At 42.6% G+C, this 12618-nt stretch overlaps 1 protein-coding gene across 2 annotated transcripts in view; it reads right to left on the bottom strand.

The window, feature by feature from the left end:
- Positions 1 to 10744, bottom strand: part of PDE4B (phosphodiesterase 4B) — a 568971-nt gene extending 558227 nt beyond the window's left edge. The window contains exon 1 of one of the 2 annotated variants that reach the window (XM_021667780.2): positions 10624 to 10744. The gene's annotated coding sequence lies outside the window, so the exon portion shown is untranslated. Of the gene's footprint in view, positions 1 to 9992; positions 10360 to 10623 lie in introns of those variants that run through there. The other variant, XM_064372453.1, reaches the window with a different exon arrangement.
- Between the last annotated feature and the right edge of the window lie 1874 nt (positions 10745 to 12618).

The following is a 12618-nucleotide window of genomic DNA, read 5'->3' as shown; positions in this document are numbered from 1 at the left end:
CAAATTAGGAAATTCTAAGAACTCAGAGTAAACAAGCCCTCCCATCATTGAACTGAAGGGAACTTAGATTCCCTTACGGCTTTTTAAGGTGTCAGTTTTCTAAAATATAAAACAATAAGGTTGAAATAGGTGATCTCTAAGATCACTTGCAGTTCTGAAAATGCCATAATTCTGTGAGTCAGCACTGTAGTATACCAGGAGAGCCAAAGACAGAATCCTGGTATCTGCTCCTTATTCCATTCAAAATATCAGCAAGCTCCTTAGGCAAATAATGTCATTTACTTTCTCTAAAGTTAAAGTGTCCACTGGATAAAGGATTTTTTAACATTTTCCACAAAGATGGCAATAAGAAGTACTAATATTTTTCGAATACATTAAGATAACTTGAAAAAAAATGTTCCATAAAGTAAACGTCACATAGGAAGATTTTTGTCTTAGACTCTACTGACAGGGTATGACTTGACATTTAATTCTCCAATTACAGTAATATTAATTAACTTAATTTAAATAAGATCTTGAACTAAGGTTTAACTATGTCTCCACAACAAATACGTATTACAGGAAAATACAACCTAACTAGTATTTTCAATAATAGTAATGGATAATGTGGTTGAGGATTTAAACTAGAATTTTTAAAAAAGCATATGCTTGCTTGACAAGAGGACACATGCTTGTCTCTCCCTGCCTCTTCCTTCTCAGTATAACTATAAACGCTGGAGTTAATGCAAGAGGTGGACTAGGCGCAGGGACTCACGTCTGTAATCCCAACACTTTGCGAGGCCAAGGCAGGTGGATCGTTTGAGCCCAGGCGTTTGAGACCAGCCCGGGCAACATAGTGAGATCATGTCTCTACAAAAAATACAAAACTTAGCCAGGCATGGTGGTGCATGCCTATATCCCAGCTACTGGGGACACCCAGCAGCGAGAGGATTGCTTGAGCCCAGGAAATCAAAAGTTCAGTGAACCACGATCACATCACTTGAGTGACAAAGCAGGACCCCATCTCAAAAAATAATAATAATAAATTTTTAAAACTTTTAAAAATTTTTTAAATTAAAAAATAAAAATAAAGAGAGGGGGGCACCAACATGGCCGAGAGAAGCCAGCACTCGAATGCAGCTCCCAGCAAATGAAACTCAAGAGGGCTAGAGGACTTCACGATTCCAAACGAGGTTCCGGGTTCGTTTCTGTGGGACAGATAGGGCGCTGAATATAGGCCCAGGGAAGGAGCCGCAGGGCGTGAGCCGCCCAGGGGGGCAAATCAAGACGGGGGTGAGGGGGAGCGGGGCACGTCTCCACCTGAAACGTGCAGCCAGCTCGGAGGGTCAGGGGACTTAACCCCCTCGACGCTCCGTTTCGGATCCTGTGCTTACCTCAGGCCTCCTGCAACTCACAGTCCACGAGAGCCCTGCCAGATGGTGGGGCGCTGTGGATAGTTGATGCAAATCTGAGCAGCGGCTACAGCCCGGCGCAGCAAGTTGTCGCAGGGACCTGGGCGGGAGTTTGGACTAATGCCAGCGGGCGGGCCGTCCCACGGAGGGAGGCAGAGTTGAAAGCAAAGAAACAGACCATAAGGCCTAGTAGGCCCTACCTCCACAGAGCTCAAACTGAAGCCCTTGCTAGAGAGCCTGGCAGCAAATACACCAGCTTGACCCCAACCAGGAAGATCGAGCTCTGAGAGAGACGCTACTGGGAAGGCGGGGCCAATCTCACCTGCAAACAAACTCCAGGGAAGGACCACCCACCCAACCACCTGACTGAACCCGAGAGAGCCTAGCACTACAGGCCAAAAAAGATACAGCTGCAGTGCCGGGCGCGGTGGCTCACACCTGTAATGCCAGCACTTTGGGAGGCCAAGGCGGGTGGATCACGAGGTCGAGACTATCCTGGCCAACATACTAAAAATACAAAAAAAAAAAAAAGAAAAAAAGTAGCCAGGCGTGGTGGTGCGTGCCTGTAGTCCCAGCTACTCGGGAGGCTGAGGCAGGAAAATTGCTTGAAACCAGAAAACGGGAGTTGCAGTGAGCCAGGATCGCACCACTGCACTCCAGCCTGGCAATAGAGCCAGACTCTGTCTCAGAAAAAAAAAAAAAAAAAAAAAAGATACAGTTCCAGCCTCAATAGAAAAAAACGTCCACTCAGAGACTCCTCCTGAAATCACCAACTTCAAAGATTAAAGGGAGATAAATCCACCAGGATGGGAAAAAACCAGTGCAATAAGGATGAAACCATCAAAGAACAGAACACCTCTTCTCCTCCCAGGGATCACAACTCTTCACCATCAAGGGAACAAAGAAAGACAGTGAATGAATCTGACAAATTGACAGAAGCAGGCTTCAGAAGGTGGGTAATAACAAACTTCTCTGAGTTAAAAGACCATGTTCTAACCCAATGCAAAGAAACTAAGAACCTTGAAAAAAGGTTAGACGAAATGCTAACTAGAATAACCAGCTTAGAGAAGAACATAAACGACTTGATGGAGCTGAAAAACACAGCACGAGAACTTCGAGAGGCATACACAGGTTTCAACAGCCGAATCGATCAAGCAGAAGAAAGGATATCTGAGATAGAAGATCAAATCAATGAAATAAAATGAGAAGGCAAGATTAGAGAAAAAAAGAGTGAAAAGAGCAAAGCTTCCAAGAACTATGGGATTATGTGAAAAAAATCTAATCTATGCTTGATCAGCATACCTGAATGTGATGGGGAGAGTGAATCCAAGTTGGAAAACACTCTTCAAGATATTATCCAAGAGAACTTTCCCAAACTAACAAGGAAGGCCAACATTCAAATCTAGGAAATACAGAGAACATCACAAAGATATTCCTCAAGAAGAGCAACCCCAAGGCACATAGCTGTCAGATTCACCAGAGCTGAAATGAAGGAAAAAATCCTAAGGGCAGCCAGAGAGAAAGGTCAAGTCACCCACAAAGGAAAGACATCAGACTCACAGCGGATCTCTCGACAGAAACCCTGCAAGATAGAAGGGAGTGGGGGCCAATATTCAATATCCTTAAAGAAAAGAACTTTCAATTCAGAATTTCATATCCGGCCAAACTAGGCTTCATAAATGAAGGAGGAATAAAATATTTTATGGACAAGCAATTGCTGAGAGTTTCATCGTTACAGGACCTGCCTTACAGGAACTACTGAAGGAAGTACTAAACAGTGAAAGGAACAAACAGTACCAGCCACTGCAAAAATGTACCAAATGGTAAAGAATAACGATGCAATGAAGGAGCCATTTCAATTAATGGGAAAAACAACCAGCCAGTAACAAAATGGCAGGATCAAATTCAGACATACCAATATTAACATTGAATATAAATGGCCTAAATGCCCCAATCAAAAGACAGAGACAGGTAAACTGGATAAAAAGTCAAGACCCTCGGTGTGCTATATTCAGGAGACCCATCTCACATGCAAAGACTCACATAGACTCAAAAGGATGGAAGAAGATTTACCAAGCAAATGGAGAGCAAAAAAAAAAGCAGGGGTAGCAATCCTAGTCTCTGACAAAATGGACTTTAAACCAACAAAGATGAAAAGAGACAAAGAAGGGCACTATATAATGGTAAAAGGAGCAATGCAACAAGAAGAGCTAACTATCCTGAATATTTATGCACCCAATGCAAGAGCACCCAGATACATAAAGCAAGTTCTTAAAAACCTACAAAGAGACTTAGATTCCTGCACAATAATAGTGGGAGACTTTAACACTCCACTGACAATATTGGACAGATCAATGAGACAGAAAGTCAACAAGGATATCCAGGACTTGAACACAGATTTGGACCAAGCAGACCTAATAGACATTTACAGGACACTCCACCCCAAACCCACAGAATACACATTCTTCTCAGCACCACATTGCACTTACTCCAAAATTGACCACATAATTGGAAGTAAATCACTCCTCAGCAAATGCAAAAGAACAGAAATCATAACAAACACTCTCTCAGACCACAGCGCAATCAAATTAGAACTCAGGATTAAGAAAAGCACCCAAAACCACACAATCACATGGAAACTGAACAACTTGCTCCTGAATGATGAATGGATAAACAATGAAGTGAAGGCAGAAATAAAAATCTTCTTTGAAACCAACAAGAATGAAGACACAACATACCAGATCCTATGGGACACATTTAAAGCAGTGTCTACAGGGAAATTTATAGCAATAAATGCCCACATGAGAAACAAGAAAAGATCTAAAATTGACACCCTATCATCAAAATTGAAAGAGCTAGAGGAGCAAGATCAAAAAAACTCAAAAGCAAGCAGATGACAAGAAATAACTAAGATCAGAGAAGATTTGAAGGAGACAGAGACACAAAAAACTCATCAAAAAATCAATAAATCCAGGAGCTGGTTTTTTGAAAAGATCAACAAAATAGACAACTAGCTAGACTAACAAAAACAGAAAGAGAGAAGAATTGAATAGATGCAATAAAAAACAATAAAGGGGAGATCACCATACATTCCACAGAAATACAAACCACCATCAGAGTTTACTACAAACAACTCTACGTACATAAACCAGTAAATCTGGAAGAAACGGATAAATTCCTAGACACTTGCACACTCCCAAGACTAAGCCAAAAAGAAGTTGAAACCCTGAATAGACCAATAATAAGGTCTAAAGTTGAGGTAGCAATTAACAGCCTACTGACCAAAAAAAGTCCAGTTCCAGATGGGTTCACAGTTGAATTCTACCAGACATACAAAGAGGAGCTGGTACCATTCCTTTTGAAACTATTCCAAACCATACAAAAAGAGGGAATTCCCCCTAACTCTTTCTATGAGACCAACATTATCCTGATACCAAAATCAGGCAGAGACACATCTAAAAAAGAAAACTACTGCCCAATATCCATGATGAACATTGATGCCAAAATCTTCAATAAAATACTGGCAAACCAAATCCAACACCACATCAAAAAGCTTATCCAACATGATCAAGTAGTCTTCATATGGGGATGCAAGGCTGGTTCAACATATGCAAATCTATAAATGTAATTCACCACATAAACAGAACCAAATACAAAAATCACGATTATCTCAATAGATGTAGAGAAGGCCTTTAACAAAATTCAACAGCCCTTTATGCTAAACACTCTCAATAAACTAGGTATTGATGGAACGTATCTCAAAACAGTAAAAGCTATTTATGACAAACTCACAGCCAATATCATACTGAATGGGCAAAAATTAGAAGCATTCCCTTTAAAAACTAGCACTAGACAAGGATGCCCTCTCTCACCACTCCTATTCAATATAGTATTGGAAATTCTAGCCAAAGTAATTTTGCAAGAAAAAGAAATAAAGGGCATTCAATTAGGAAAAAGAAGAAGTCAAATTGTCCCTAATTGCAGACAACATGATTGTATATTTAGAAGACCCCATCATCTCAGCCCAAAACCTCCTTAAGCTGATAAGCAACTTTGGCAAAGTCTCAGGATACAAAATCAATGTGCAGAAATCACAAGCATTCCTATACACCAATAACAGACAAACAGAGAGCCAAATCAAGAGCGAACTCCCATTTACAATTGCTACAAAGAGAATAAAATACCTAGGAATACAACTAACAAAGGAGGTAAAAGATCTCTTCAAGGAGAACAACAAACTATTGATCAAGGAAATAAGAGAGGACACAAACAGATGGAAAAACATTCCATGCTCATGATTAGCAAGAATCAATATTGTGAAAATGGCCATACTGCCCAAAGTAATTTATAGATTCAATGCTATCCCCATCAAGCTACCATTGACCTTCTTCACAGAACTGGAAAACACCACTTTAAACTTCACATGGAACCAAAAGAGAGCCTGCATAGCCAAGTCAATTCTAAGCAAAAAGAGCAAAGCTGGAGGCATCACGCTACCTGACTTCAAACTATACTACAAGGCTACAGTAATCAAAACAGCATGGTAGTGGTACCAAAACAGAAATATAGACCAATGGAACAGAACAGAGGCCTCAGAAGCAAGACCACACATCTATAACCATCTGATCTTTGACAAACCTCACAAAAACAAGCAATGGGGAAAGGATTCCCTAGTTAATAAATGGTGTTGGGAAAACTGGCTAGCCATATGCAAGAAGCTGAAACTGGATCCCTTCCTTACACCTTATACAAAAATTAACTCCAGATGGATTAAAGATTTAAACATAAGAACTAACACTATAAAAACCCTAGAAGAAAACCTAGGCAAAACCATTCAGGACATAGGCACGGGCAAGGACTTCATGACTAAAACACCAAAAGCAATGGCAAAAAAAGCCAAAATAGACAAATGGGACCTAATTAAACTTAATAGCTTCTGCACAGCAAAAGAAACAATCCTTAGAGTAAACCGGCAACCAATAGAATGGAAAAAAATTTTCACAATCTACCCATCAGACAAAGGGCTAATATCCAGAATTGACAAAGAACTAAAGCAGATCTACAGGAAAAAAACAAACCCTTTCAAAAGTGGGCAAAGGATATGAACAAACACTTTTCAAAGGAAGACAAATATGTGGCCAAGAAACATATGAAAAAATGCTCATCATCATTGGTCATTAGAGAAATGTAAATCAAAACCACATTGAGATACCATCTCACACCAGTTAGAATGGTGATCATTAAAAAATCTGGAGACAACAGATGCTGGAGAGTATAAGCTGAAAAAGCACCAAATGGAAATTATAGAGCTGAAAAATATAGTAATCAAAATAAAATACTCACTAGATGGGCTCCAAAGACAGATAGAAGATAGAATCGATGAAGTTGAAAACAAATCAATAGAATGTTTTCAATTTGAACCAAAAGAAAATAGACCAGAAAAAAAATGATGAACCAAGCCTCAGGGTCTTGTAGGACAGCAACAAAAGATCCAACTTTCATATCATCAGAGTCACAGAAGGAGATAAATAAGAGAGTGGGGCTGAAACATTTTTGTGTTTGAAGAAATCATGCCTAAGAATTTCCCAACTCAATGAAAGACAAGCCCACATTTTAAAAATCTGATCAAATCCCAAACGGAACAAACCAAAAGACATTCATGCCAAAACACATCATAATTAAACTTCCAAAAAGTAAAGATATAGAAAATATTCTTGAAACTATCCAGAGAGAAATAGCGCATTGCCTATAAGGGAGCATCAGTTCAAACAACAACAAATTTCTCTTTGAAACCAGGGAGGCCTGAAAGGAAGTGACATAATATTTTTCAAGTGCTGAAAAAATAGAAACTGTCAACTATAAATTCCTTCCACATATACATTTTCTGTATCATATTTGATGATTGAAACACTACATTTCAAAAGACCAATGGATTAAAACTGGCAAAATGGATGTATCGGGTAGGAGCATCATCACAGGTTGATTTCCCTGGCAAGCTAATTCTGAAATGAAGTTCAAAGCCCTATTTTATTTGGGACTGCCTTGTTATGCACACCTGAGGAAGGATGGGGAAGAAAACACAAATGGCCAAAGGGAGAAGTAGAGCTGCAACACCATCCTTCAGGGAGCTCCAAAGCTAGAAGTTTTCCAGATTTGTATTGTGATGACCCGACCTTTACACTCCCACATTGATCAGCCATTGGATGTGACCTGCCCTGGATAGAGGTGTGACCTTAGACAAGGGAGCTTTCTACAGCTTGGGGAATACCCAAAGAGTCTGACCATTGAAGGCTGTCAGTTGACAGCACTCCCAGAAGCTGAGCAACAAGTCTCTCCTTGAAGAACAGTTTGGCACATCACAATGTCCACCACATTATCACATGGTGGCTACAATAGCCAGTGCCTGAAGGAACCAATTGTTTTGTGGTCAGCAAGATCCTATACCTTCCGCAAACTATGCTGCTTGAATTTATTGGGGAATAGAAATGGGTGAAATTTTGTGACATAATAATAAATTACTAACCCCCAAATTTTTCACTGAAGACCTCTTCATATACCTCTTGCTCCTTAGCCAAATTAAGTCAGGTAAGATATTAAGAGTAACCTAGAACTCTTTATGTCTTCACAATGTTAAATGTTCCATTTGTAAACCAAAATGGAATTATTATTTCTGTGTGTGTCCAGTAACTTTATCAAACAAACCTTTACTTGTACATAGACTACCCACTATTATTAAATACCTGTCTCTAGATGGGCAAAGGACTCCAAGATCAGAAAACCATGTATGATTGATTTCTTATTTCTCAAATCAAAAACAGTCCTATTTTGAAAGCAAACAAGTATGTCTTAACTGGTTACTCTCTAGAGAAATATAAGATAATTCATTTTTGCAAAATATGTCAAGCCACAAAGAAACTGAAAAGTAAATCGGCTGAGAAAAATACAAGTAGACACACTGCAACATTGTTTAGCTCACAACTGTAATAAGGAAAATAGAAAGATGATAGATATATAGATAAACAGCCTCAATGCATCAATCATGCCATCTCAACAATTCCAGTCCATTTAACAATCTTATTTATTTTTTGTAAATTAACAAATTGGCATGCTGTTGTTTAGAAACTGAAAAAGAATAGAAACAGCCAGCAAATATACTACAGTCAAGTCCTACAAGTATTGATTTGAAGAGTTGAAAAGGCTAGTGTTGTACTTACTGACATTAAGGGGATTTCTCTCTTGGGATGTCAAGAAATGAGGTATCCTGAGAAAGAAGAAGCTCAACTTCCTTTTACCTTCAGTGAAATAATTGGCCTTATCTATCTTCTTATCAATTCGTGTACAATAAATTACCTACACTACAGGCTGTAGGTAAAAACACTTTGAAGTCTCCAAATTGGTTTTGTTTTTATGAATATAATTGGCATAATAACAGGTTTCAGCAAAAGGAAAGGGAGCGGGGAGTATGATCTACTAACAAAAATAGCATTTGGACTTTTGGGTTTTTTTGTTGTTTTTTTATATTTAATGTGCCTTTGATTCTTACAACGTAGCCCAGTTTTCCAGCAGCTGGAAATCTTTGAAATTAAACAGTGCATGTAATTCAAACAACAGTTAAATCTTAGATCTAAGATACAAAATGCATAGATTTACCATTTCTGTTTAGTGGCATCATATACTTATGATGCAAACCTAATGTAAGTACAATGTAATTTTAGGTGACAGTCTCAAAGTCTTGCTAAAAATTATCCCAGGCACGTGTGTGGCACACACACACAGACACACACACAAGTATATATAACCACTGTAATTAAGAACAGTTCCTCTGTGCACTCCTCCTTATACATGCTTTAATGCTGTTGGCCACAGTGGGTTCCGATTTGTGTTTGAAGTACTGCACAAGGAAGGTGGTCTGTGAAAAAAGAGAAGCAAGGAGGCAAAACAGGAAGATAGAAAAAGTAGGCATGAAGGAAAGTGACAGGAGGACGGAGGAGAGCCTCTTCTTTCCCCAACACACTCTTGTAGCTTAGAAAGGTCCAGGCCCCCTCACCAAACACCAGAGCTTCCCAAAAGTTCCTGGCAGAGCCTTGGTGATGCCGAGGCTTGAGTGCGCCCCCCTTGGTGCCACAGCCACCATGGCACGCAGGACCTCCTTGGAACCGCAACCCAGCAAACTCTTGGGTAGTTCAGGTTCCCTCCCGCTCCCGCCGCCCGCAGGCAATCACTGGGCACCGCGAGCCCATCGGTCACCCCCTCCAGGGCTTCCGAGCCCTGAATTCTTCTGCCACTCTCCACCCTCCCTTAGCGTTTCTCCACCCTCCCTTAGCGTGTCTCCATCCTCTCCTCCCCAGTGACTTGTCCAGAGGTCCAAGGGCGGAAGCCGAGGCAGAGAAGGTGAGGGCAAAAGGCTAGGGGCCGGTTGGCGGATTTCCTGCAAGGGGTGACAATGACGCCTTCAAGACGACCATCCAGGCCAGGCGGCCCCATTCCCTCTTTGCCCCCCATCAGCCCCATAGCACCCCACACTCTCCATTGCGGCTTCAGTGTGTGATGAAGTAGGAGAATGAGGAAAAATAAACCCGCAGCCTGCTAGGCAGCCCTTACCTGAGGCTGCCCTCGCGGAAGCCTCCCTCCTCCTGCCCGAGGCGCCTCTGCTGCACCGCCGCGGCCGCCGCGCTCTGGACGCCAGGACTCCGCCCGGCGCGGCTCGACCACGCGCTGCGAGCGAACCTTCCGCGCTCCCGGTGGCGGGGGGGACGAAAGTCTGCCCGGAGGGCGCTCGCGTGCAGCCCGGCCCGCAACGAAAAGCCCGCAGCCGCTGAGGCGAGGCCAGGAGCCCTGGGAAGGGGTGCGCGGGCCGGGGACGACTGCAGAGCGCGCGCGCGGACGGGCCGGCGGGCCGGCCTGGGGGACCCGCACCAGAGAAACACAGGCGCTGGCGACGCGCCCCTGAGCTCCTCTCTCCTCTTCTGGCCCTTTAAAACCCCCTCTCCCTACTGTCCACCCCCGCCTCCCGGAAGAGACAGCTCGCCGGTGCCACTTGGTCTGCCGCGCTGCGCTCCTCAGCCAGGTGCGGGGAATAACAATGTGACCGTATCGCACGGACGAGATGCTGTGTAGTAGGTTGTAACTGCTGAGGCCACCACCTGTCAATTCTAGGGTGCAAAGCACGCCGTCCCCAGTCGGCTGGCCTCTCCCTGATTGCCCTCCCAGGTTATTTTCTTCCCCCACCTACCTCGCAGACCTCCTACAATATTCCACGGGCACGGTACCAAGGGAGTTTTACAAAATAACCCTCTCTCCCAGCCGAGAGCTCATGGCATCTCCCTTGCTACTGGAGCTGAAGGATTACGCACAGCCCTGCGTGCCTATCCAAAGCCAGAGACCGAAAATCCCAGTTTGAACCCCACACTCGCCTTCCCCCCAGCCCCCATTCATAATCCCAGCGGCCGTCTGCCACTACACACCCTCCCCCGGCCGCCCGCGCTCGCTCCCATTCGCCGTCCCTGGAACGTGTCAGTCTCTCGCTGTGCATCTGCCATGAATACAGGACGAAGAGCTCTGCAGCTACCGGCTGCACAATGAGGGACTGGGGCGCAGAGGATGCAGATCCCGGGATCGAGGGAGACGAGGTAGTCAGCGGGGTCCATTACGTGGAAGGAGCCAGTGGGACCGTGGGAGTCTGCTGGTCTCCTGTTGCACAAAGGAGCTCCAGAGTGAATACGCGCAGTGCTTCTGAACCAACAGGTCGGATCACCTCCCAAGAGGTGCTCCACCAAGATACCCCTGAAGGTGGGTCCCGCAACTTGGGAATTTGTGTAATGAAGCAACAGGCACTCAGGAACCTAAGCCTGCTTTAAAAATGCAACTGGGTAGATTCCTGCGTGTGTGTTTATCTGTCTGTGTGTGTGTTGTGGGGGGTGTGTGTGTATGGTGTGGGAGAGGTATGCGGGAAAGCACAAGTTTCCTTTTCCCCGGTTGTCCAGCCCTTTCAGTCAGAGAAAAAGAGAAGGAAGCTGGTAGGGAAAAGAGGAGGAAGACAGGCATGAAGTAACTTTGTCTATCCAACTACTACACTAGCTAGAGACCAAAATGACTTTAATAGATAACATTTGCCTGTTTCCCAATTTATTGTAATATACCTCATGGCACACCCACTTTGCGTTGAGCACTTTGCAGAAGCTGAGGCTGCCGAGTCGATTAGGACATAGTCTCTGCACTCAAGGAGCTCACTGCCTAATGGGAGAACCAACTATGAAAGCCCAAGACAAACAACACAAGTATTACACAACAGAAGCACATGCCAACTGCATAAGTGGAAGAAACTTTTTCTGTGTAAAAGAAGAAACAGGTCAGGGAATTAAATCCCATCTGAACTGTGTATTAAAGGACAAATAGGAACTTCCCAAAGAAGTGGCTATAACCTAATAACCTGTTATTCACGCATTAACCCAAAATAGCTTTACAAGCCTATACATTGAAAGGCACATCTAAGAGCTTATCAGTGTAGGGACCTAATGAACTTTCCCCTTCATGGTTTTGGAGGAAACATATTCAAACACTAGCCTTTGGAGTGTAGAACACCCATTTCTCCACATCTGAGATGCTACCAAGTGTTCACTGGTTATTCTGCCTTTTTGGACCTGTTGCTTACACTATACCATCTACCTCATTCATAACCTTGAAACTGATCCCAAAGGCAAATTTAATAATAGTGAGGCAATAAGTACTTGAAAGGAAGCCAACAAATTCTGCATTGTAGTCATTATTCTTTCAGTTTTCATCCGTAAAATGATGACAATGTAATCTCTTTTTCTAAACTAGAGTTAGGATTAATTAGTTGGATGTATTAAATATAAGGCAAACATTGCCTAAAGAGGGCATAAGGAACCTAAATTGTAGTTCAATCTAGGGAAAATAAAGAACCAGTTTGAGTGTCATGCTTCCCCTTTCTGAATATGAGAAATTTGAAAGGTATTAATAATTACTAAGCTTCCCAAGGTTATTATATCATCTTCAGAAAAATGTGTCCAAAGAGTTCTTACTGCAAAAAGAATTCTTATATGGACTCCAGTAGAAAATGATGTCAGGTTTTTAAGCATCTTTCCCATGTCTTTCTAAAAATTACATAAACTAACAAAGAGAATGGAGAAAAAGTGTCAAATGCCGTTTTCAACAAACATATTGATTTTACCTGCAAACTCCAAAGCACTTCTAAAGGTTGCCAAAA

Source organism: Aotus nancymaae, unplaced genomic scaffold (genome assembly GCF_030222135.1).
Source record: "Aotus nancymaae isolate 86718 unplaced genomic scaffold, 86718_ANA_hifiasm-v0.15.2.pri h1tg000007l, whole genome shotgun sequence".
Lineage (NCBI taxonomy): Eukaryota > Metazoa > Chordata > Mammalia > Primates > Aotidae > Aotus > Aotus nancymaae.
The sequence above is the reverse complement of the archived record's forward strand: the minus strand, read 5'-3'. Positions and strand labels throughout refer to the sequence as shown.